The sequence below is a fragment of the Suricata suricatta genome, chromosome 2 (assembly GCF_006229205.1).
Source record: "Suricata suricatta isolate VVHF042 chromosome 2, meerkat_22Aug2017_6uvM2_HiC, whole genome shotgun sequence".
Classification (NCBI taxonomy): Eukaryota; Metazoa; Chordata; class Mammalia; order Carnivora; family Herpestidae; genus Suricata; species Suricata suricatta.
This window is the reverse complement of record NC_043701.1, coordinates 78969785-78995921: the sequence shown is the minus strand read 5'-3', so window position 1 is coordinate 78995921 and position 26137 is coordinate 78969785. Positions and strand designations below refer to the sequence as shown.

At 39.0% G+C, this 26137-nt stretch overlaps 1 long non-coding RNA gene and 1 other non-coding gene across 3 annotated transcripts in view; both read left to right on the top strand.

Annotated features, from left to right (window-relative positions):
* The window catches only part of LOC115306575, a 156013-nt gene extending 133931 nt beyond the window's left edge, over window positions 1-22082 (top strand). The window contains exons 1-2 of one of the 2 annotated variants that reach the window (XR_003915378.1): window positions 20817-20993; window positions 21909-22082. This is a non-coding gene — a long non-coding RNA (uncharacterized LOC115306575). Of the gene's footprint in view, window positions 1-20816; window positions 20994-21908 lie in introns of those variants that run through there. The other variant, XR_003915379.1, reaches the window with a different exon arrangement.
* LOC115286108 lies at window positions 21795-21899 on the top strand. Its single transcript, XR_003905867.1, has one exon. It is a non-coding gene; the product is annotated as a U6 spliceosomal RNA (small nuclear RNA).
* Window positions 22083-26137: the final 4055 nt, after the last annotated feature.

Below are 26137 nucleotides of genomic sequence, written 5' to 3'. Positions count from 1 at the left end.
AGATATTTTTGTTATGGAAGTATAATTAACATACAATCTTATGTTAGTTTCAGGTGTACAACATATTGACTCTACAATTCTATATATTACTAATGCTCACTGCAATAAGGGTAATCACCATCTGTCACCATACAGCATTATCACCATTGTTATTGACTATATTTGCTATGCTGCACTTTTCATCTTTGTGACTTCCTTATTTTATAACTAGATGTTTATACCTCTGAATCCCATTTATCTATTTCACCCATTCCCCCACACCCACTTCCCCTCTGACAACTGCTAGTTGGTTCTCTGTATTTAAGAATCTGTTTTATTGTTTGTTCGTTTGTTTCATTTCTTAGGTTCCACATATAAGTGAAATCACATGGTATTTGTCTTTCTCTGTCTAATTTATTTCCCTTCGCATAATACCCTCTACGGTCAGCCATATTGCTTCAAATGGCAAGATTCCATTCTCTTCTATGGCTCAGTAATATTTGTGTGTGTGTGTGTCCATCTATCAATGAACATTTAGGTTGGTTCGGTATCTTAGTTATTATAAATAATGTTGCAATAAATATAAAGGTGCATATATTTTTTTTCAAATTATCGTTTCTGTTTCCTTAGGATAAATACCCACTAGTAGAATTACTAGATCATATGCTGGTTCTATTTTTAGTTTTTTGAGGAAAAAACTACACTGTTTCCCCCAGTGGCTGCACTGATTTACATTCGCACCAAAAGTGTATGAGGGTTCCCTTTTCTCCACATTTTTGCTAGCAATAGTTATTTCTTGTCTCTCTGATACTAACCGTTCTGACAGGTATAAGATGATAACTCATTGTGGTTTTGATTTGATTTGCCTGATGATTAGTGATGTTGAACATCTTTTCATGTGTCTATTGGCCGTCTGTATGTCCTCTTTGAAAAAATGTCTACTCAGGTTCTCTGCCCATTTAATTTAAAAATTAAAATAGTTTTTAAGGTTTATTCATTTTTAAGAGAGAGAGTGTAAGTAGGAAAGGGGTAGAGAGAGAGGGAGAGAGAGAGCATGCCAAGGAGGTTCTGCACTATCAGTGTAGATTCTGATTTGGGGGCCAAACTCACAAACTCCAAGATCATGACCTGAGCTGAAGCCAGCCCCTCAACTGACTGAGCCACCCAGGCACTCACTCCCTCTGCCCATTTTTTAATTGCATTTGTTGGGTTTTTTGTGTGTGCATATGTTTTAAAAATGTATTTTGGATATTAACCCCTTATTAGACAAGGGGTTTGCAAATATCTTCCATTAATTGGGTTGCCTTTTAGTTTTGTGGATGGTTTCCTTTGCTATGCAAAAGTTTTTATTTTGGTATAGTCTTAATAGTTTATTTTTGCTTCTGTTTCTTTTGCCTGAGGAGGCACATCCATAAAAATGTTGCTAAGGGCATTGTTCAATGTCTATGTTTTCTTTTAATTTTTTTAATGTTTATTTATTATTGAGACAGAGAGAAACAGAGCATGAATGGGGGAGGGGCAGAGAAAGACACACACACACAGAATGTGAAGCAGGCTCCAGGCTCTGAGCTGTCAGCACTGAGCCCGACAGGGGGCTCAAACCCACAGACTGGGGATCACGACCTAAGCCTAAGTCCGCACTTAAGCCACTGAGCCACCCAGGCGCCCCCATTGTCTGTTTTCTTTTAAAGTTTTATGGTGTTAGGTCTCACATTTAAGAATTTCATCCATTTTGGGTTTATATTTGTATATAGTGTAAAAAAGCAGTCCAGTCTCATTCTTTAGGATGTACCTGTCCAGTTTTCCCGCACCATTTATTATCTTTTCCCCATTGTATATTCTTGCCTCTTTTGTCATAAATTAATTGACCATATAGGTATGAAGTCTTTCATGGGCACAGGGTAGAGATATTCTGTTCCACCGATCCATGTTTCTATTTTTGTACCAGTCCCTACTGTTTTGATTACTATAGCTTTGCGGTATATCTTTGAATCTGGAATTGTGATGCCTCCAGCTCTGTTTGTCTTTCCAAGATTGCTTTGGCTACTGAGGTCTTCTGTGTTTTCACATAAATTTTAGGATTATTTGTTTTAGTTTTGTGAAACTAGTTCTGTATTACAGAGTTCTGTATTACAGAGCTTGCATTGAATCTGTAGATTGCTTTGGGTGGTATGAACATTTTAACTATATCAATTCTTCCAATCCATGAGCATGATGTATCTTTCCCTTTCTTTGTGCTGTCTTCAATTTATTCCATAGATGTCTTACAGTTTTCAGAGTACAAGTCCTTTACTTGCTTAGTTACATTTATTCCTAGATATTTTATTTATTTTGGTGCAATTGTAAATGGGATTATTTTCTTAATTTCTCCTTCTACTACTTTGTTACTAGTATATAGAAGCACAACAGATTTCTGTATAATGATTTTGTATCCTGCAGCTTTACTGTGTTCATTTTTTAATTCTAATAGTTTTTTGTGGAGTCTTTGGGGTTTTCTATATACAGTATCATGTCATCTGCAAATAGCAACAGTTTTATTTCCTCTTTATCAATTTGATGCCTTTTATTTCTTTTTCTTGTCTAATTACTCCAGCTAGAATTTCCAGTACTATGTTGAATAAAAGTGGTGAGAGTAGACATCCTTCTCTTGTTCTTATCTTAGAGGAAAAATTTTTCACCATTGAGTACAATATTAGCTTTGGGTTTTTCATAAATGTTCTTTATTATATTGAGGTATGTTCCCTCTAAACCCACTATGTTGACAATTTTTATCATGAACAGATATCAGATTTTGTTAAATGGTTTTCTGCATCTATTGAGATTATTATATGATTTTTATCCTTTCTCTTGTTAATATGATGTATCATTTGGATGGATTTGCAAATATTGAACCACACATGTGTCCCTGGAATAAATCCCACTTGATTGTGGTGAATGATCTTTTAATGTATTGTTGAATTAGATTTGCTTATATTTCTTGAAGGCTTTTATATCTATGTTCATTAGAGATATTGGGTTACACTTAAAAAAATTTTTTTAATGTTTATTCATTTTTGAGAGAGACAGAGTGCAGGCGCAGAGAGGGAGACAGAGAATCCAAAGCAGGCTTCAGGCTCCAAACTGTGAGCACAGAGCCTATGTGGGGCTAGAACTCACAAACTGTGAGATCATGACTGAGCCGAAGTCAGACACTTAACTGACTGAACCACCCAGGTGCTTGCACTTTTCTTTTTTTTTGTCATACCTTTGTCTGGTGTTGGTATCAGAGTAACACTGGCCTCATAGGGTAAATTTGGAGGTTTTTCCTTCCTCTATTTTTTAGAATAGTTTGAGAAGAACAGGTATTAGCTCTTCTTTAAATGTTTGGTAGAATTCACCTATGAAGCCATCTGGTCTTGGACTTTTGTTTGTTGAGAGTTTTAAAATTACCAGTTCAGGGGCACCTGGGTGACTCACTTGGTTAAGTATCAGACTCTTGGTTTCAGCTCAGGTCATGATTTCATGATTACATGAGTTAGAGCCCCACATCGGGCTCTGCAGTCTGGAACCTCCTTGGGATTCTCTCTCTCTCCCTCTCTCTGCCTCTTCCCCCACTCACGCTGTCTCTGTCTCTCTCAAATATGAATTTAAAAAATTTTAAATAATATAAATAAATTACCAGTTCAATTGCATTACTAGTAGTAATTCAAATTTTCTATTTCTTGGGATGCCTGGATGGCTCAGTTGGTTAAGCAGTCAACTTTGGCTCAGGTCATACTCTTTCTGTTCATGAGTTTGGGCCCTGTGTCAGGCTCTGTGCTGACAGCTCAGTCTGGAGCCTGCTTTAGATTTTGTGTCACCTTCTCTTTCTGCCCCTCCCCACCTGCATGTGCGCGAGCGAGCACTCTCAAAACTCTCACTCTCAAAAGTACATAAACATTAAAAAAAATTCAAACTTTCTATTTCTTCCTGATTCGGTTTTGGAAGATTGTATTTTTCTAGAAAATATATCCATTTCTTCTAGGTTGTCCAATCTATTGTCATATAATTTTTCATTATATTTTCTGATAATCCTTTATATTTCTGTAATATGGATTGTTATTTCTTTGCCTTCATTTCTTATTTTATTTATTTTGAGTCCTCTTTTTTCTTTTTCTTTTCTTTTCTTTTCTTTTTTTTTGAGAGAGGGACTGGGCAGGAACAGTGAACCTAATGGGTGTTTAAGTTGACTAACAACACTTGCCCAGCGGAATGGGGGATGTGTGTATTAATAAGTCTGGCTAAAGGTTTACTGATTTTGTTTATCTTTTCAAACAATCGGTTCTTGGTTTCATGATATTGATTGCTTATTTTTTAGTCTCTATTTCATGTACATTCATTCTAATATTTATTATTTCCTTTCTTCTACTAGCTTTGAGCTTTGTTCTCCATTTTCTTGTTCCTTTAGGTGTATGCTTAGGTTGTTTAGTTGAGATTTTTCTTGTTTCTTGAGATAGAACTATATCACTATAACCTTCCCTCTTAGAACTACTTTTGCCGAGTCCCGAATATTTTGGAGCATTGTGTTTTCATTTACATTTGTCTTCGTGTATTTTTTAATTTCTTCTTCGATTTCTTCCTTGATCCATAGGTTGTTTAGTAGCATGTTGTTTAGCTTCCATGTGTTTGCAGATTTTTTAGGGTTTTTTTTCTTGTAATTAACTTCCAGTCTCAGACCATTATGGTCAGAAAAGATGTTTGGTATGATTTCAATTTTCTTAAATGTATTGAGACTGTTTCATGGTCTGACAAGTGATCTATCCTGGGAGAATATGGAACTAGACCTCTAAATTATGCTTATTTCCTTTGCTTCTGTGACCTTAAAAAAATTAAATTAAATAACTATTAATTGGTTCAATTAAAATGTTGATGGGGCCTCACACTTAACCAAATACACTTCTACTCTCTTTACTCAGCTCCCAGTTATTTCCATGGCTTCTCTCTTAGACTAAAGTAATGATGGAACCTCCTGCTTCAACAAAACTACACTCCACCTCGCCTCCAATCACTCCAGACTTCTGCACTACTTGTTACTTTCTCTTCTCTCTTCAAATTCTCACTTTGTTCCCTTCCTTCAGGCTATAAGCAGACTTAAGTTTCTCTGAATCTTAAGAGGTCTTTAAGGGGTGATTGGGTCAGGAGGGTGGAGCCAGAACAGATGGGAATAGTACTTTTATAAGAGATGCCATTTATCATTGCTGTTTTATACAGTCAGTATTAATTTAAATTTGCCCATATATTTACTCTCCCATTGCTCGTATTGTCCTTTCTACATCTGTGCTTCCATCTGTTGTTACCTTGTTTTCTGTTTTTCTCTTTAATGTAAGGCAGCTGGTGGCACATCCTGTCAATTTTTATTTGTCTTAAAATTGTTTACTTCATTTTTATGTATAAAGGATATTTTCAGGGATACCTGCATGGCTCAGTCAGTTGAGGGCCCCACTCTTGACTTCGGCTCAGGTCATGATCTCATCACCCCTGAGATTGAGCCCCAAAGTCAGGCTCTGTGCTGGAGATTTTATGGAGCCTGCTTGAGATTTTCTCTCTCCCTCTCTCTCTGTTCCTTCCCTGCTTGCGCGCGCGCTCTCTCTCTCTCTCTCTCTCTCTCTCTCTCTCTCTCTCTCAAAGAACAAATTAACTAATTAATTTTAAAGAATGTTTTCACTGGGCATAGAATTCTAGACTGGCATTTTCTCCTCAACACGTTGAAGACATCATTCCATATATTTTCTGTAGTTTGGCGTTTCTGTTGAGAATTCAGCTATCATAATTGTTGTTCCTTTCAGTATGTACTTACCCTCACCTCTGACTGCTAAGATTTTTTTTGAGAGAGAGAGAAAGAGGGATCATGCATGTGAAAGCAGCAGGGCGGGGTAAAGAGAGAGGGAGAGAGAATCCCAAGCAGGTTCCAACGTGGAGCTCAATCCCATGAACCATGAGATTATGACCTAAGCCAAATCAAGTGTTGGATCCTCAAACCAAATGAGCTACCCAGGCGCCCCTCACCATTAAGATATTTTAATTGCCATTTATTTTCAAAATTTTACTAAGATGAACCTAGGTAAGTTTTCTAAGCATTTATCCCGATGTCATTCTGAGAGCTTCTTGAATAATGTTCATTGGTTTCAAACATTGTCAGACATTATTTCTTCCTGGTTGTTTCTGCCCCATTCTCTTCCTAGTCTCCTTCCAGAAGTTAGACATTTTCACTCTGTCTCCTACCTTTCTTATTCCAATATTTTTTATATTCTATTCTTTTTTTTTACTCCATGTTCTGTTTTGGATTTTTTCACATATCTATCTTCTAGTTCTTTATTATTTACTTCAACTGTGTGCAATCTAAGGTTATTAATAAAAATAAATAAAGGGAATAAGAGAGATCCCACAGAGCAAGAAAAATATCCAATAGGAAAAGGACAGTCTCTTCAACAAATGGTGCTGGAAAAACTGGACAGCAACATGCAAAAAAATGGAACTGGACCACTTTCTTACACCATACACACAAATAAAATCCATCAAAATCCTAGAGAAGGATATAAGCAGTAACTTCTTGACATCAGCTGTAGCAACTTCTTACTAGACAGGTCTCCTGACACAAGGGAAACAAAAGCAAACATAAACTATGGGGATTTCATCAAAATAAAATCATCTGCACAGCAAAGGAAACAATCAATAAAACTAAAAGGCAACTTTCAGAATGGGAGAAGATATTTGCAAATGACATAACTGATAAAGGGTTAGTGTCCAAAATACAGAAAGAACTTATAAAACTCAACATTCAAAAAACAAAGAATCCAGTTTAAAAATGGGCAGAAGACATGAAAAGACATTTTTTCAAAGAAAACATACAGATGGGTGACACATGAAAAGTTGCTCAACATCACTCATAATCAGGGAAATCAAATCGAACTTCATTGAGGTATCACCTCTCACCTGTCAGAATGTCGAAAATTAACAACACAGGAAATAATAGGTGTTGGCTGGTGGGGATGAGGAGGCAGGAGAACCCTCTTGCACTGTTGGTGGGAATGCAAACTGGTACAGCCGCTCTGGAGGACAATACAGAGGTTCCTCAAAATTTGGAGCACCCGGGGGGCTCAGTCAGTTGAGCATCCAACTTCAGCTCAGGTCATGATCTCAGGGTTGCTGAGTACGAGCCCTGCATTGGGCTTGCGGCTATCAGCTCAGAATCTGCTTCAGATCTTCTGTTTCCCTCTCTCTGCCCCTTCTACAATTTTACTCTCTCTCTCTCAAAAATAAATAATTCTTTAAAAAAAAAGTTAAAAATGAACTACCTTGAAGCACCTGGTGGCTCAGTCGGTGGAGTGTCTCAATCTTGATTTAGCTCAGGTCATGATCTCACTGTTTGCAGAATGGAGCCCAGCATCAGACTCTGCAATGATAGTGCAGAACCAGCTTGAGATTCTGTCTCCCTCTCTGTCCCTCCCCTGCTTGCTCTCTCTCTCTCTCTCTTTCTCTCAAAAATAAATGAACATTTAAAAAAAAGAGAACGACCTTATGATCTAGCAATTGCACTATGAGGTTATTTACCCCAAGAATTAAAAAAATACTGATTTGAAAAGGTACATGCACTGCAACGTTTATGGCAGCATTATCAACAATATCCAAACTATGGAAGGAGCCCAAATGTCTATTGACTGATGAATGGGTAAAAAATATGTGGTATACATATACAATGGAATATTACTCAGCCATCAGAAAGAATGAAATCTTACCATTTGCAACAACGTGAATGGAACTAGATGCTAAGCAAAATAAGTCAGTCAGTGAAAGACAAATATCATATGATTTCACTCCTATGTGGAATTTAAGAAAAAAAAGAAACAGGAATAAAAGAGAGGCAAACCAAGGCACAGACTCTTAACTATAGAGAACAAACCGATGGTAGCTTGAGGGGGTGTGGGGGTGGCGGATGGGTCCACCATTAAGAGGGGTCTGTGTTATGATGACCACCGAGTGTTATATGTAAGTGATGAATTACTAAATTCTACACCTGAAACTAATATTATCCTGCATATTAACTAATTAGAATTTAAATAAAAATTTGGAGAAAGAGGGGCACCAGGGTAGCTCTGTTGGTTAAGCATCTGACTCTTTTATTTTGGCTTGGGTCATGATCCCAGAGTTCATGAGTTTGAGCCCCACATCCGGCTCTCTGCTTGAGATTTTCTTTCTTTGTGCACCTCCCCTCTTGCGTGCACTGTCCCTCTCTCAAAAATACATAAACACTAAAAAAAAATGGAGAAACAAAAAAAATCACAGTGTAATGCCCAGAATTCGAGAGTCCCCCCGAAATGAACAACCAGAGTCCAGAGCCAAAGCCAAAAAGCAAGGGTCGTTTATTGCAGGTTCGAACCCGGGCCTCTGCTCACTCCAAGCTGGTGGAACGGAGAGAGCCAGAGAGCCCCGAACAAAGGTGGGGTAGGACTTTTATGAGTTTGGGAAGGGGGAGTTACAGGAAATTACGACATAGGTACAGTGATCCAATTATTATTATACAATATTATTGACAGCAGGTTTAACCATTCACATTGCCCAGAGTACTTGTTATTTTTGGCGGGACCCAATCACAACATTTAGAGTATTGACCAATCACAGAGTGGGCCCAGGACCCTCACGTAGGGCGTGACTAGGACCTCCATGTAGGGCGTGACTAGTCTTAACCTCCATCTTTAGGCCCGCCCCCAGAAATGTTAATGGTGTTAGCTGGCCTTCAAGGTCAGAGGGGAAACCCGAATCAAATCTGCATCCTTACAACAGAAAGTTCTTTTTAAAAAGGTGGGGGGCAGGGAGAGACAGAGAGCTCTCATGGAGATCCCTAGCCCTTTAAGCCCTGTGAAGATACAAGGAGAAGTTTGTGACCCAGAAGAGAGTCTTCACCTGACCATGCTAGTACCTGATCTTGAACTTCCAGCCTCCAGAACTGTCAGCAATAGATTTCTGTTGTTTATAAGCTACTCAGTCTATGGGTTTTGTAATAGCAGCCCAAACAGACTAAAAAAGAAAATTAGTCCCAAGATGGAGCTGCTGCTTTAACGGATACCTAAAATGTGCAAGCAGTTTTAGAACTGGATAATGGGCAGAGGCCGAAAGAGTTTTGAGGTGCATGCCAGAGAAAGCCTACACAGCTCTGAATGGACTGTAAAGAGCAAGTCTGGCAAGAGCTCAGACGAGAAAAGCTGTGGAGAAATCCTCCATCTTCTTACAGAATACCAACAGGTTGTTGGTAGAAACATGAATAATAGAGGTCATCCTGTTGAGGTCTCAGACAGAAACGAGGTACACAGTTGTGTTAACTTCAGGAAAAGCCGTCCTTGTTATAAAGTGGATGAGAGCGTAATTCAGTTGTGTTCTTGTCCTCGTGTTTTGTGTAGAGTAGAATTTGTAAGCAATGAAAAGTAATTATTTGACTTAAGAAATTTGTAAGGAAAGTTTCGAAGGAGTAGCCTGGTATAGTAAAATTCAAAAAGAGAGAAATGATTTAAAGATGGAATTATTAATCAAAAAGAACACAGAAATTTCAAATTTGGAAAATTTTCAGCCCATCTATGTATAGAAAAGTAAGAAAACTTGTTTGGGGCGCCTGGGTGGCTCAGTCGATTAAGTGTCTGACTTCGGCTCAGGTCATGACCTCGAGGTTTGTGAGTTCCAGCCCCACATTTGGCTCAGTGCTGACAGCTCAGAGCCTAGAGGCCTGCTCTGTGTGTCCCTTCTCTCTGCCCCTCCCTTGCTCACACTCAGTCTTTCTCTCAAAAAAATAAATTAACATTTTTAAAATTTTTAAAAAGAAAAGAAAGCTTGTTTGGGAGACAACACAAGGAGGGGGACCAAATTTAATAAGGAAATTGGTCTGGATTGACCATCTCAATAGAAGATAGGAGCTATTCATCAAGACAATGGGTAGATTGGTGGAGCTTCCAAACAGAAGCCAGGACCTGTTGTTCAAGACAATGGAAGAATGACCTGAAGGCAGTTCCAGTTTGGCCCTACCTCCACTGGTGCAGAGTTCAAGGGCCCCCAGGGCAAACCTATTTCAGAGCTTCACAATCCAGGCTGTGCTCCCCCCAGAGCACCAGGTGCTGTGCAAGGGGGCCAAGACAGCTGCCCCACGAGAGGGCAGAGGCAGTAAACCTTGGCAGGGCCCCTCCAGAGGTCAGAGTGTACTAGCCTGAGCAGGGTGAAAGGCAAGGCCAGGTGAGAATCACAGGATTGAGCCTGTTTCAAATAGCCACATAGTACCAACTTTAAATTCACAAATCATTCAGTTTATTGCACAATTTTATCACATAAGTTAGTCAACACAATAAAGTGAAAAGGGAATTAATGAACCACTCCAAAGAAGATCCAAGAAGGAAGCATCACAATGTGAACAGGGAGGCACCAGTCCCATTGTTGGTCCTGTAACAAGTGTTGGCCTGGACTGCAGTCAGGCGGGCTTCTGCACCTGAAGAGCCTCTGGCAGCTCCCGTGTGGACAGCCTGTGAACATATACAGCATGGAAGGTGGTCAGCCCTCCAGCAGCTGCTAGAAAGCTCCCTCTTTTAAGGGTCCACTGAGTTGGGTGTAACAGTTCTGCCCGATGGTCTTTGCCATATCAGCTCAGTCCACTAGGTCTCACCCAAGTCTCTCTGCAGACCTTTCTTAACAAGTTTTACTTATCTATCAGTCACAGAGCTTATCTATAGAGGCACACTCGAAGTCCTACATATCACATTGACAATGTTATGGGAGTTCACATTGGCTATTGTGACTCCATCTTGTCTTACTCTTAACTTAGCTTATTCTCTATCTTCTGTGACTAGGAATCACATATTAAGTATTTCACACCATGACACAGCCAGTAGCCAGTAGCCAGTGGGAACATGGTTATCTCCACCTAGAATTGGAAAGTGGGCTCAGGAGGGGGAGAGGCCACTGCAGAGACAACTAAGTAGGGCAATGACCATCCGAGTCCTAAAGTGATGACCCCATCCCCAGAGAGGGGCAGACATGGGACCCCAACCCATGAGAGTTGCTGTGTGGGCTGCACCCAGCAAAGTTGTGGGAGCAAAACCATCTGGAACCTTGAGGGCTCCCACCTCCACCCCAGTTTGTCCAGAAGGTGGGACATCTGCCAAGGTTTTGGACTTGGTGAGAAACTATTACCCATATCTGTTTTCCCTTTCGGAATGGAAATGTCTATCCCATGCCTGTCCCTCCTTCGAAGCACATAACTTACTTGTTTTCACAAGTTCATAGCTGGAGAGCAGTTTGCCTAAAGATGAATGTTTCACCATATCTAATTCACATTAGAGACTCTGGAAGTAGGCTTTTAGTTGATGCTGGAACAAGACATCTGAGGCTATTGGGATGGAATGGATGTATTCTGCATATGAGAAGGACATAAATTTGGGGGACCCAGGGGTGAAATGCTGTAGTCTAAATGTTTGTGTCCCCCTCCAAATTCAAATGTGGAAATCCTATTCCCCGAAGATAATAGTATTAGGAGACTGGGCCTTTGAGAAATGATTAGTTTGTGAAGGTAAAGCCCTCATGAATGCATTCCATACCTTTACAAAAGAGGCTCTGGAGAGTTCCTTTGCCCCTTCCTGTGATGGAGGACACACTCAAAGGTGCCAGCTGTGAACCAGGAAGAGGGCCCTTACCTGACCTTGCTGGAACTTTGATCTTGGACTTTCCAGCTTCCAGAACTGTGAGAAATAAACTTCTGTCGTTTATAAGCCACCGAGTCTGTGGTATTTTGCTACCGCAGCTGAACTGACTAAGGTACAGCGAATAGAATCTTATAAATAGATATAGCCAAGTTCAAAGTTAAATGACAAAGAGCAGATGAAAACACTTATAACAGACATAATAGCACATAAGGTATTTCTTCAAATCATTGAAGACAACTATCTAAGAAAATCAGGCAAAGGAAATAAACAAGCAATGTATAGAAGTAATACAAATGAAGCATGTGAAAAAAGTTCAACATCCTTACTAATCTAGTGAATGTAAGTTAAAACAATAGTGTGATGTAATTTTGAAAATATAACTGGAAAAATTTTTAAAGATTGATAAGGTACTAATATTAAAATTGTGAGCAAACTGTCTCTTCTGTGCTGTTGACACAAGATTAAACTAATGAAGCCTTTTGTGTTTTTATTAATGGTTTTTTTTTTTGAGAGATGGAGAGAGACAGCATGAGCAGGGGAGGATCAGAGAGAGAGGGAGACACAGAATCCGAAGCAGGCTCCAGGCTCTGAGCTAGCTGTCAGCACAGAGCCCGATGTGGGGCTCGAACCCACGAACCATGAGATCATGACCTGAGCCATAGCTGGAAGCAGGATGCTTAACCGACTGAGCCACCAGGCTCCCCAGTGAAGCCTTTTTAAGAAAGCAACATGGCAATATCCATCATAATTCTAGATGTACATACCCTTCAATCAAGGATTTCTGTGTCTAAGTATCAGACATCCACTGTAGGACCAGAGACAAATACAAAGGCATTTGCTACAGTATTGTTTGTAATATCCACAAATCAAGAATGGTCAAATAAATGACAGTAGTCTTCTATGCATCATTTAAAGAGGTTAAGGGGCACCTAGGTGGCTCAGTCGATTAAGCTTCTGACTCCTGATTTCCACTGAGGTCACAATCTCATGGTTCATGACTTCAAGCCCTGCACTAACAGTGTAGAGCCTGCTTGGGATTCTCTCTTTCTCTCCCTCTCTCTCTCTGCTCTTCCTCCATACTTGCTTGTGAGCTTTCTCTCTCAAAATAAATAATCTAAATGAAACTAAAATGAAATAAAATTAAAAAGTTGAAGTAGAGTTTTATATACTGACTTGGAAAGATCTCCAAAATATGTACTTAAAACATAAACAGGGCACCTGGGTGGTTCAGTCACTTGGGCAGCCAACTACGGATCAGGTCATGATCTCATGGTTTGTGAGTTCAAGCCCCAAGTAGGGCTTTGTGCTGACAGCTCAGAGCCTAGAGATTCTGTGTCTCCCTCTCTCTCTGACCCTCCCCTGCTCACACTCTGTGTGTGTGGGTCTCTCTCTCTCTCAAAAATAAATATTTAAAAACTTAAAAAATAAAATAAAATAAAAACATAAGCACAAAATAATATGTATACGCAGAAATATTTTATTTATATAATAAAAATTATTAATGTAGGTAAATATATACATACCTATATTGAGAAAAACCAGGAATGATGTACATCAATTCTCAACAGAGTTGATTAACATCTATTAGCATCAAGACATGGACAAAGTGAGAGGCTCCTGAGTGGCTCAGTAGGTTAAGCCTCCGACTTGGGCTCAGGTCAGATCTCACGTTCATGGGTTGGAGCCCTGCTCAGGCTCTGTGCTGACAGCTAGCTCAGAGCCTGGAGCCTGCTTCCGGTTCTGTGTCTTCTTCTCTCTCTGCCCCTCCCCTGATCATGCTCTGTCTCTCTCTGTATCAAAAATAAATAAAACATTAAAAATTTAAAAAAAAGACATGGACAAAGTGAGATGTTAACATCTTACCCTATACTCCTGGAGAAAACCTCTATTAATATCTTTCTATTCTTCAAGACCCTTTTTAAGCCTTTATTACCCAGATACCACCAGACTTCTTAGTACTAGTGTTTTTTGTTGACTTGTTAGTACCATGTGAGAAAAATGTAAGAACATGGGAAAGAGTTGCTCTTGTGCCACGCTTTGTCCCAGGGCCATGTGTGCTGCTGGGGTCTCTCATCTTCACACAGTTCTGGTCAAGATTTAGCAGGTGCACACTACCATCCTGGCTCCCCATGTGAACAGGCCAGTATCTCCACTCCAGTGTCACCTCCTCAGCAACTTTTTAGGACCTATGCTCATCCTTGCCCTGAAAGTGGACAGACATATGGCTCTTCTTCCTGGGTTAGGCTCTCTTGGGGGGGTTCCCATAACAGGGGGCCTTGGGCCCTATGGTGAAGCTAAGTTCTTCTGAACTTCACACATAACACATCTTTTCTCCCACCAAGGTGCATCTCAGAGAGAACAGCTAGATGGTCACTTTGAAATTAACAAAAGGCACTGAAGACTTAGTATTACTTTAGGAGGAATTTATTATGCAGATATCCATGCATAGGTAAGAAATGACTTTTGTGCAAAGTTGTTCACTGTAGCATTGTTTGTAATAGCCAAAAATTAGAAACAAACCAAATGTTCATCAAAAGTAACTGGTTAAATAAATGATATTATGTCTATATCATAGAACGTTAAACAACTGTAGAAAAGAATGAGGAAGCTTTCTTTATGCCAATAGGTAAACATGCCCAAGATAAACACACAAACAAAAAGCAAGGTGCAGAATGGTATGTAAAATACGCTGCCTTTGTAAGCAAATGAAGAAGAATCTATTTGATTTTGCTTGTATATGATTGAAGAAACTATAGAAATTTATGTGGGAAATTAAGGACAGTAGTTACCAATGACAGAGACTGGGCAAGAATTGGTCAGATAAATGACAAGAATGGTGGGGAGGCCTTTTACTGTATGTCATTAATATTCTTGGTTTTTAAACCATATTTATGTTTACTCTATTCAGCCTTCAAATTTTCTTCTCTTAAAGTCGTCCTTGCCATGACTTACGTAAGTAAAATCCTTGCAAGTTGGCTTTCTGCCCCAATCCTTGTTATATTTTTGTTCTGTTTTTCTTCTCTCCAGAGATTCCTCTAGGAATATTTTAATTTAATCAATGTAAATGGATATGGGACAGATAGAGCACAGGCCTTTTCAGTCTGATCTCCCCTTGCCCAGGATAAACTCTGTTTCACACACCCATATGCATACGTAATAACATGTATCATGTTTACATAAATGAATACTCCTTGGGTTACAAATACCAGAAATTCAACTCAAACTCTTGTAATAATCCTGCAATTTCCCATGCACACCACGGGCATGAAAGCACTTACTAAAATTCCCAACTTCCAGGGTTGATGGAAATATGAAATAAATTAATGCACATAAAGAACTTGGTCATGCAGCTACTTCATTGTAAATAGAAAATAAATATTAGTTGTTCTTAACATTTTTGGCCATTTTAAAGCATAATATTCATTCTTTTGTGCCACATGTCTGAATATTGTTTATAAACGTGCAGGATCTATTATACAAGTTACAAAATAGTCTTAGGTTTTAGGGTTAGTCTTTTATGTACACAAATTTCTATAGGGAAGACCAAAAGAAAAAAAAGTCCACAATAAATTTTTATTCATTTTTGAGAGACAGAGAGACACAGATGGTCGCCCATAATAAATTTTGAACTCAAACATTTTAAATGGTTAAGCAAATTTAATTCAAAATTCAAAGTATAATTGACCTAGAGTATATGAAAATGCCAACCAGGAGAAAATAGGGGATTCCAAATGGTGCCTGATAAACACTCATTCAAGATCTCAAATACTCACACGGGGGAAAGATGAATGATTTGATTGGGCAGAAGTTATTGTTAAAGGAAAATAAAGTGGAAGAAACTGAAATATTTAGGTACCTATCAAGAAGTGATGAAAGCCAGCTGTGGAAAAAGATTCTGTGAGGGAGTTTCTGTACTGCAAAGGAAATAGCTGTACAACGTCAAGAAGGGAATCAGTGAGACACAAAGAAGGAAACCACCGCAAGAAGATGCCATATTCACAAAAGCATTATTCACACATAATCTCAACATTTTCTCCCTACTGTGCTGTGGTTTGAAAGTTTTGCTTCATCACACATGAATTTACCTCCAAACATTTGTGGCCCTGTCTCATTAATTTTAATATTTGTCTTCTAAAATATTTTAATATTTGTCTCTTGGGATCCCAGGAATGCACTGTGGTATGTCTCTTGTTCCACAGGTTGTATTTATTAGTTGAGATGGGAATGGAAAGTGGAATGTCTACGGTGATTTTCAGAAGATAATATGTCAGCGCTAATGTGTAGAGTTCCTGGACTCCTACACACTTGTGACAGCAATAAATTAATGATTTTGAATAATTCTTAACATAATGTAAATATTGAACAGTTTTTATATACTGGAAGAGAGACCTGTTGGCATCACCTTTCTTGAAATAAATATAATCATGGTGATGGTGTTGATGATAGCAACTGGATAACATCACCAAAAATTTTCTGTTTTTAAAAATATTTTGAGGGGCGCCTGGGTGGCTCAGTCAGTTGGGCATCTGGCTTCGGCTCAGGTCATGATCTCGCAGTCTGTGGGTTCGAGTCCCGCATCAGGCTCTGTGCTGACAGCTAGCTCAGAGCCTGGAGCCTGCTTCAGATTCTGTATCTCCCTCTCTCTCTGCCCCTCTTCTGCTCATGATCTGTCTCTCTCTGTTTCTAAAAGTAAATAAATGTTAAAAATTTTTTTAAAAATATTTTGAGGTTTACCTATAAGTAGTGCACTGAAACATTTTGCTGTAAGATGTGTGACAACTAGAATATGAAACTAACTGTACACATAGCCACAGTTGATGTTTGTGCTCCTTGAAACTTCAAGTATTTGAAGTGGCATTATGGACTGGAAAACCATAATAAGCACACTGAAACTGGTTCATTTTAGACATTCATCAATGACATTTTGATGGTTAATTTTATGTGTCAACTTGTATCAACCACAGGGTGCCCAGATTTTCAGTTAAACATTATTTCTGGGTGTGTCTGTGAGGGTATCTCTGGATAAGACTAACATTTAAATTGGTAGACTGAATAAAGTTGATTGCCTTCCCCATTGTGGGTGGGCCTCATCCAATCTGTTGAAGACATAAACAGAATAAAAAGTTAGGAAAGAATTATTTCTCTCTTCCTGTCTTTGAGCTAAAACATTTGTTTTCCCCTGCCTTGGATTCAGACTTGGGATGGAACTTATGCTATTGGCTCTGTTGGTTCTTGAACTCCAACCAGAACTATATATATATCATAGTTATAATAACTTAAAACTCATAATAACTCTCTTTGCATGTGTGTGTGTGTGTGTGCGTTGTATAATGGTTTTTCTTCAGTTGGTTCTGTTTCACTTCTCTGGAGAACCCTGACAAATACAAACATAAAGTGCTCTATGGGGTCTTAAAATCAGGCTAGACAGCATGAAGGAACAGACGGTTTTGCAAGATTTCCAGGACTTCCTGTGTTCAGTTAAGGCAGCAATGCCACGAGATGAGCCTTTCTTGTTTATTTTTGTACTTCCACTTCCTGTCAAGTGCTCTTAACCAGTGAATTTAGAGGTGCATGAACATTTAAATAAACTCAAAGTGTGCATAATTATGTGTTGTATTTCTCCCCCACCCCCACCAATAATTTCAATTACTTTAGAAATTTCTGTAATTGATTGACAGAATTTTTACATTAATTCAAAGATGAATACCATTACTCACTCATTCTCTCACTTCTCTAAGGGCACATGTAAAGGTAGTGCTCTTTCTTGGGTAACAACTAGAGTGACAAAAATTGTCACGCCATCCATCAGTTTGTTATGGCTTATGCCACTGTTTCTCAAATTCTGGTCCCAGACCAGCAGCATCAGCATTACATGAGAATTTATCAGAAATGTAAATTCTCAAGGTCTACTCCAGGCCTTCTGAATCAGAAACTCTTTAAAGTTTGAGAACCACTGATTTATAGAATCATTTCATAAGCATTATCTCATTAACTCTGAAACATGAGTTTGGTACTATTATCTCCATTTTATGGAAGAAGAAGATAAGGCTCAGCGAAGCTAAAAGCTCTTCTAATGATCACACCTATAAAATGCAGAGCTGAGGCTTGAACCAAGTTCTTGAGACCCAAACCAATGTTCTTTCCACAACATTGTAATTCTCTCCTTATATAACTCGAGTATGTTCCTAACATGTACGCCCACTGCCATAGAAGACTTGGGATACTTTACATAATAACTCCACATCGTGGAAACGTGCCTAGCCTAATAGGAAAATAACAGTAAGGAGCCCTTGCAGAGAGCTTCTGTGTGTTTCCCTCCATTTATGCATGGCAATGAGGCACTGAGAGAAGCAGGACCTACAAACGTTTGGTTCACGGGAGAACAGTTCATTCTGTCCTCCCTTGCCTCCAATGCTCCCATCAAGAGCTTTTCATGTTCTTTCTGCTCACTCTGATGCACTATAGTTTTGTCACAGCAGAAGAATGCAAACAATCTCGATGTCCATCAGAAGGGAATGGTTAATTAAATTTTGCAGTGGTTGTAAAGCATAAGGCAGCTCTATATGGACTGATAAGGAAAAGATTTCTAAGACACCTCAACAAGAGGAAAAAGTAAGGGGCAGACAGTGCATATAGTATGCTGTCATTCATATGGCAAAATGAAGAACGACTCACACACATATATGTTTGTAAATGCATAGAATTTCTCCAGAAGGGTAAATAACTCAATAAAAAATGGAGGTTTTTCCAGCCAAGGGAACTATGGAAGGAGGAAAGGGGAAGGGAGATGGTGATTAAGAAGGGAAAGAGTGGGACTTACTTTTCATTGTTCTGTATTATTTAAATTCTCTTAAAGCCATAATTAAATGACCTATTAGATATATCTTTATTATACATACATATTTATTTATATTTTTTATAGACTGGCAAGGACAGCATTCCATCTACCCTTCATAATCAATTATGTTTTCATTCCCAGGAAGTTTCTTATAATTTTAGTCTAAACTACCTCTTTATGTAAATTCCCAAATTTCATCTCATTGGGTAAAGTGGAATTAATTCTTCTTAAACATGAAGCATTGCTTCCTGTTTCTAACATACTAGGAATTCTTTCTTCATCTTTCAAAAGCTGTTAAAAACTCCCAAATCCAAAATCCTCTTGCAAGTCTGGGACATCTCTGAGCCTAGGATTCTCCATCTTGATTTTCTTCTAATGCAGACAAATTGCTTTCCACCCTGGTTCCTCCAATCTCAAATCCCAACCTGCCTCATACTTTTTAAATAAGCCGATGCCCAATAGATAATTAATGAGGTGTGAAGTGCCCTTATGGCCAGGTGCCTTCTTCCTGTGAAAGAACTAACTCCCCCCAACTCCTCACCCTCTACAATAAGCAAAAAGGATGAGCAAGGGAAAAGGAAAGAAGAAAAAAAGAGTCTTGATAATTACATTTAAGAGCCAGCTATAATTATGCAAACCAGGATGAGCAATGGTGAGTTCATCTAGAATAGATGTTAAAAATATTTCAAATAAAGGAGGAAGAATGGCTCTTATATACTAAAAAGTAAATGTGTAATTTCTGGAATGAGTAAAATTTAGAGTGATTCATAAATAAAACTTAGAAGAGTGTAGGAAGAGGATACGGGCTAAGTAAAAAACTATATACGGGGGTTGGTAATTTATTGGGAAATACCCATAACACATCACAACCTGACTCAAGGGGGGAGGGGGGAAGGAAAGGGAAAAAATATATTGGGTTGTCTGAAACAGCCCTATTTTGCTAAAAGAAAATGTGGAGTTATCTTATTAACATAACTACCAATTTATATTACTAGTGATTTAAATCACCTAACTAGGTACTAGAGCGTTCACAAAATAACTCAGTTAGTGCCTAGGAAGTGAAAGCTCTGAAGCCAGACTCACCTCAGATCAATGTTCCAATTTATGGCTCAGGGGCTTAACCACACTGACTGACTTTTATACAACAAATAGATATTATCTGTGCAAATCCACAAGCAGAGGAAATGTAGGGGAAGAGAGAAGAGCTGGTTTTCCTTGATCCATGCCTCCCCCATAACAGTTCTCTGGTTCACCCTCACACCAGCCTCATCTGATCAAAAATAAACTGCTCTCTTTTGCCCTATAACTTGACAGTTATGGGGAAACTCTAATGGGAAGACACTTTACAGAAACACTATGGCTCTGGAAATAAAGGGAATTTTAGGATAGCTTTTAAGTTGGTTTTTAGCATAAATTTGTTAAGTAACTTCAGTTACCTTCTATTTGATTTTCTCTTTTCTAAGTGATGAGGTTAATAAATTATTATAAAAATAATAACTTCAGGCTGTGGGATGTTACATATTTATTGGCATTCCAATGCCATGAGTAAGCATTGTATATCACTCTATGTGCTCATGCTTTTCCTTCTAATTCAGCACTCTATGAGGCTCAGTTTCCCACAAATTGAGATTGTTTTCTACTAACTTAGTGTGATCTTTCTCTGGCAGTTGAGATTTTTCAATGACCTACACAGGTGGTAATCATTGTAGGTGAATATTCATAGTAAATTAATAAGCATTTTTAAAAAGTATCTTATATAGCTATTCAAAACAAAAGACTAATTCACATCTAAAAATAACTCCAATCTGAATAAGAAAGGCTTAGGGGCATGACAGCTGATTTAGCAAACATTTATTTGGTACCTATTGTGTCCCGGGCACTGTGCTAGCCACTTGGATAGCAATGATGAATCAGATGAGGTCCCTGCTGTGAGATACTTTCAGTCTAGTGGAAGAAATGGAAAGTAAACATATAATTTCAATATAATAGTGCTATGAGTACATGAATAGAAAGTTGTGGCAAGACAGAGGACCACTAATGCTGCGTGAGGCACTCAGCTAAGGCTTTCTATTTCATCTTGAGGACACAGGTGGAGTTTGGTGAGTATGTTTGGCATAGCAGAAAAGGTGAACGTGACTTTAGAAGAGCTAGTAGCCCAGTAGGGGAGAGAGAGTAGCAGAAAAACAGCTATAAGACAATGAGGCAAGGCCTTGAAGTGGAAACAGGCATAAAATGTTCTGGAACCCCAAAGGCATAACAATTAGTTTTGTGACGGTGGTGGGAATGGAGTGGAGGCTGCGGTCAGAGAAGATGAGTGTAATAGAAAGGAGGTGACACTGCAGCTCCACATAAAAGGAGAATCGAGGTTTGCCAGACAGAAGAGGAGAGAAGAAACATGAGCATTCCAGGAAAAAGGAGCACCTTGATCTTAGCTATCAAGGCACAAATGAGGAACATTCTGGAGTGTGCAAAGGCCTATCGGGGTGAGAGACCAGAGAGAAATTAAAAAATCAGACTTGGCTATATTCTGAAGGGGATCTTATGCCACATCAAGGAAGTTGGGCTAAAGGATATCCTGTAGGCAGATGAAAATTGAAGAAAGTTTTTGATCCTGGTAGTGATGTGATCAGATCTAGTTGTATAAATGTGACTAAGGAAAAGCCTGGCTGTGACCTTCCAGGTGTGAGGAGCAGTGGAATGAAAAATGAGGGGCAAGAGGTTTCTCAGGAAGTAGAACTGAAGAGAAGTAAGGAGGTTAGAAGAAGGTCACAGTTCACTCTGGGAGAATGGTAGGGTTTGGGCTGAGCTAGGGAGAAAGGGAGAAGACATTTCTGTAAACAGTTTGTAGGGACAGTGCCATGTCAGTTCTTCATGAGGTGCTTCAAAGGGAATTCCTATGAGTAGTTGGAGATACAGATCTATGGCTGAAGGAGAAATCAAGCCAAAGCATGAGCTTGCCTAAGCGTGAGGGGGACTAAGGGGAAAGGGTGAGAAAGAAACCCTAGGGAACCCCGACTTCCAAAGGATGGACAGTGGGACAAAAAATAAGGGAAGAGGCAGAACACTTAGAATACATGAGGGGGACTAGGAGAAGGAAATGAGGTAGAATTCCAAAGAGAAGACTTTCCATCTGGAGATACTAACCATTAGCGGCAATTGGAGAAGAGAGGTTAGTAGGATAGTGTCCATGGAGTGGTAACTCAATGTTCTTACCCACCTTGGTGACAGCAGCAGGGTGGGGGCAGAAATCCGATGGCAGTGAATTAAAAAAAGAATAGGACCATGCTCCCTTTGGCAGCGCATATACTAAAATTGGAATGGTACAGAGAAGATTAGCATGGCTCCAGCGCAAGGATGACCCACAAATTCATGAAACGTTCCGTATTTTTGTCTTCCAGAGAAGCAGTTCCAGGAGGCCAAGCTTATGATGTGCATCACTTCAAGCCCAGGCCAGTGTGGCTGAGTTGATGGCTATGTGCCCCAGGAGCTAGAGTTCTATCTGAGGAAAACCAAAGCCTGAAAAGGCGAATAAATCTTCCTTCCTTCTGTCTTCAGGCATGTAATACAGGTGTTTATTATTCAAAAAAAAAAAAAAGGAAAAGAAAAAGAAAAAACAAATAGGACCTAATGAATAGAAGAAGTTACATAGTCTTCTTTCTTGAGAATTTGATGATGAAAAGGTGAAATGTAAGGCATTAGCCCAGAAAAAAAGGAAGTTGAGCTAAAGAAAGAGTGGTTGTTTTTGTCGCTGTTTTTTATTTCTTTAACGTCTGGTGGAGTCTCAAGCACATGTGTGTACCCAGAAGAGAAAGGACGGTCACATACATGAAAGGAGGGGTGGTAACTGAGGAAGTCAGATTCTGGGGACTCAGGGTGAAAGCCAAGGATTGAAAAGTGGTGGAAGTTTTTCTTCTGGGGTAATAAGGAAAAAGGAAGCATATGTTGAAGCCTAGAGAAGTCTGAAGATGGTGAGAAAGGCCACATCAGTGAGTTCATCCCTGACCATCTCTTTTTTGACAAGGCAGCTGGTGAGGAAATCTCTGAAGGTGAAAAGAACGTGAATATACTGAGAGAGGATGTTGTTAATAAACGTCAGTGTCTTGTTTACTCCTTTAAACACATTGCCTCACTTTCCCCAGTGAGTCCATTAAAGTCTTATATAGGAAAGGTGGTCAAAAATGACTATGGGAAATTCAGACCACAAACTTTTAGGTACAGAAGAATCTACATAGAGCAGGACTAACACTGGGCTTACACAGCTTTGCCTGGAGCTCCACAAAGGCTTTTGATAATACTTCCTGTAGGCAACTTCAGGGTACATTTGGGGTATATAAATTTATTTGGAGTAAAATATCCTGGTACTTGGTACCCTACCAAAAAACAAACAAACAAACAAACAAACAAAAGCAACAACCAAAAGCTGGACTTTGCCTTAATATGGGAAACATCGTAAGCCTGGGAGAGAATTGATATGTCTCTCTAGCCTTTTTAGAAACTCAAACTACTGATTATCGGGTCTGGTGAGTGCTGCATGGTTGCCCTGAACAAATGAGCCTCAGACACGACCATAAAAGAGAGACAGCTGACTAGACAAACTATCATTTAGAAAGAATTAAGACAGCCATATTGTATGCTAACCATCAGGTCATCTATGACTGTTCTGGTGTCACTACTCTCCAGAGGCTACTTAATCTCATTGAGACAAGACTGCCAGCCTAATTGATACAGAAAATGAAAGCCCTTTGATCTCATATCACACAGAGTCAGACTAAGAGAGGGATCCAGCAGGCAAGATGACTGTCTTCCAAAGGAGAATTAACACGATGGGCAGAAAAGTGGGAAAGTGGTAATATCTTACTTCAGAATTTTGTGGACTTGGTTGACTGAAATAATGACTGAAAAGTAATAAATTCATCTCAATTAATGAATAGGATTTGTGTGCTCTTACTAATAAAGCACTAAGAAATCTTTCAAATTATCAGCATCTTCAGGTAAGTGTTACAGTACTGATGAAAAGCACAATAGAAGCATAAAAAATGAAAGAACACCTGCCTCGGGGCACTTAACTGTAAAGGACAGGTGTTTGCCAATGTCAGCCTTTACTGCTGTGATCTGCTGCCCCTACCAAATAATTTCCGTGGAAGGGGTTTATTATATTATGATTTAAATCGCATTTGCTAAGCTTTGTAAACAAATTAGGTAGCTACCCATGCAAAAAACCTGGCTTTGCAGTAATCAGAATGTCTACGAATATGCTAATATATCTGTAAAGTTATCAGAGCACTTATTCGTATGTCACAGAAACTCATAAAAATTGGTGTTCTCTAGTCTAATGCAAAAAGGACATATTTCAATAATCATATCAGTTGTATTTTACATACTTATTATAATGGTGGTTTTGAAAACCAGTCCAAGAGTATGCTTATATAAGTAGGATTAAATAAATTATGGTATTTAGAAAGAAAAAAAGGATTAATACAGTGTTTTCCTTTCAGATACAGAGGATTACTTTGAAAAATAACATACTCTCTAGTTTAGTTGGTTCTGCCAACTGGATCTTATTCTTGATATATGTAAAAAGCTTCATGTATCTGATATTTGGGAAAGTGTATCCTCCTAGTATTTGACATTTTTAAATTGGAGAAACCATGAAAAAATACTATAGAAGAAGCGTTAGAAAGGAATCAAGACAGAATAGAAAATAACATATTTTTCTTACCCAAGACAATATCCATAATGATGAATAATCAAATTGGCAACAACAAAATAACATGTATTTGAACGAACCTAGGAAAAAATGTGGCTGATTGCATATAATCTATGTATGTCTTCAAAATAAGTTCAGGCCTTCTTGGGATTTTTCTTCCAGTAATTCACGAATCCAGACTTTAGACTCTGGGGCTATTCTTTTTCTCTCCTCATTTAAAATTGATGCCACTTCTCTGTTCCACCATCTTAAAGGCACCACAGCTGTTGTTTACTGAACTCACAGGAGACCCACGTCCATCTTTCTAAATGAATACGGCACCTGGTTTATGATCTTCCTCCACATCCTCATTCCTCATCCCCACTTTCTGACAACTTCAAAATTCATGCTGCAGACCCATCAGCTACCTCAGCTGTAGAGGCTAATGATCTTGTTCCCTGCAGTCCTCCAACCCCACCCTATTTTAGTCATGCATCAGCAAGATCATTCGCTGAATTTATCCACTACAGGCACTATTTGTTTTTGATACACAGCCCCTCTATGTGTCACTGCACTCCTTTCCCTTCCCAGCCTTCTCCCTGCTTTCTGCTCAGTGAGTTCAGTTAACACTCAGTCCTTCATAGTTTAATTCAACCGGAAGCCCTCTCCTCAGGCCACTGTTGCTCTCTCCACTGAGGCCCCTGTCATATTCTTGTGATCCACCATGGCAGTGGGCAAACCTATGTCATACAGGCTGTCCAGTTTTCTGTGCCTGCCTAAGAGCATTGCTGGAGAAAAGCTGGGATGACTGGCTCACTGAAACACACTCGTGCTCGCTTCCACTGCGCCGCAGTGCCAACAGCCGTCCTCCGATCAGTGCTGGGGACATTCTCCTCCACAGTCCCGCACACATAATTCTCCCCCGTGTACCTCAAAGTCTCATATATCCTTCCTGTATCATTCATAGCAGAGACTTCCTAAAGGAATTGAACGCAACAGGTCTCATATCCCCTCCACATCTCAAAATACACCTGTCTCTTCATTTAACTTTCCTCAAGTTCCATCTGCTTTAAAGGAACTTTTAACACCATTTATCCAACTTCCAATTCTCTATTCTTAACCTCAAGCTCTCTCCAGAAGTCCAATGTCGTATTACAACCTTTTACCTGAGGGACACCTGGATGGCACAGTCGTTAAGCGTCCAACTCTTGATCTCTGCTCAGGTCGTGATCTCATGGTTCGTGGGTTTGAGCCCTGCATTGGGAACTGCAGTGATGGTGCAGAGCCTGCTTGGGATTCTGTCTCTCCTTCTTTCTGCCCCTCTGCCACTTGTGCTCATTCTCTCTCTCTCAAAATAAATAAATAAACTTAAAAAAAATAAAAAACAAGAAAACTTTTGACCTGAAATTATTATTACACTATATGTTAACTAACTTGAATCTAAATAAAATTTAAAAATAAAAAAATAAATAAAACTTTTTATAACATGTCCCCATGGTGAGTACTGAGCTGGTCCATAGTAGGCACTCAATAGATATTTATTGAATGAATGCGTAAATTGATAAATTTACACCTGGATGTTTTACTTCCAATTTGACTTTAGGTAAAGGATATTAACTGGAGAAGCAAAAGATGGTCAAAGAGGAAAACTGCTTTCAGCTTCTTCCGCTCCAGCTATTGCTATTACTTCCAACTCTAGTCTTTGGTGCTCTATTGATTTTTCAACAGAGGTTCCTTTTTTTTTTTTTGGAAGTAATTGTAACATGGAACCAGACCCACATATAATTAAATAAAATAAAAACAACTTGATTGCATACACAGTGTTTTAAAGGGCAACAGTTAAAAGTACATTACTTAAGTGCACAGTATACATAAAGTAACCTACTTATATAAAATCAAAGGGGCATAACATCACTCCAAAACCATCCTGATCACTAACGT